Genomic DNA, 913 nt, shown 5'->3' on the forward strand with positions numbered 1-913 from the left:
TGTGTGTGTGTGTGTGTGTGTGTGTGTGTGTGTGTGTGTGTGAGAGAGAGAGACGGTGCATGCTCTGAATGAAATCATTGCCTTTTTTTAATGCTACCACCTGGCAGGCTAGTAATAGTTTGTGTCAGAACCAACTAAATTGGAAATAAAAACAAATATGATATATGCTTTGTGTTATTTGGGGAAAACACCCAGAATATTAATGTCTAGTACATACACCATCGCACTCATCTATTATGCCTTTATTTCTCTACAAAGAGGTTCTATAAGGTCATTTGATGTTTCAGAAATGGTAGCCAAGTCTCTCTAAAAATAACTCCTTGCTATCTCGAAAATGGGAAGCACTCATTAGATAATGTAGTCTTAGATATGCCGAAACATCTTTCAATCAATCACAGGCTGGCTTAGACTAATGAATAACAACAGTAGCAACGACAACACCAATTTTGATTTAACACAAACAACATGCATGTATAGTTTTAAAGATAGTTTATGTAAAGCAATTTGATCATTGATCACAAAGATTGAATTATAAAACTTCACCGGAAATTCGGTTATTCATTACTCAATTAAAAATACTTATGAGAAAAGAAACTGATTTCAGTTGATTCCAAATATTTCTGGTAACTTCAAATTTCAAAGTTGAAGAAGTTAATTGTTTTCAAAAGGACAGTCTTCACTGCAAAAGAATTACCACTATTCCTTTGTTATCGGTCAACTTTCTGTGGTGAAAATTACTATAAAAAAAAAAGAAGGAAAAAAGAAGTTAGTTAACTATGAGATAAAAGGTTGTCCCAATGATAACCTAATAGATTATTATTTTAAGTTTAATGAAATCATTTCAAGATAATAATTCTGGCAGAAACGGAAAAATATATAAATGACATTATATACATATATATATATATATATA

General features: G+C 31.2%; 1 protein-coding gene across 1 annotated transcript in view; it reads right to left on the reverse strand.

The window, feature by feature from the left end:
• Nucleotides 1-472: 472 nt before the first annotated feature.
• LOC106877710 (pseudouridine-5'-phosphatase) overlaps nt 473-913 on the reverse strand; it is a 212,391-nt gene continuing 211,950 nt past the window's right edge. The window contains exon 6 of the mRNA XM_014926666.2: nt 473-737. The gene's annotated coding sequence lies outside the window, so the exon portion shown is untranslated. The remainder of the gene's footprint in view (nt 738-913) is intronic.

This window comes from Octopus bimaculoides, chromosome 3, assembly GCF_001194135.2.
Source record: "Octopus bimaculoides isolate UCB-OBI-ISO-001 chromosome 3, ASM119413v2, whole genome shotgun sequence".
Lineage (NCBI taxonomy): Eukaryota > Metazoa > Mollusca > Cephalopoda > Octopoda > Octopodidae > Octopus > Octopus bimaculoides.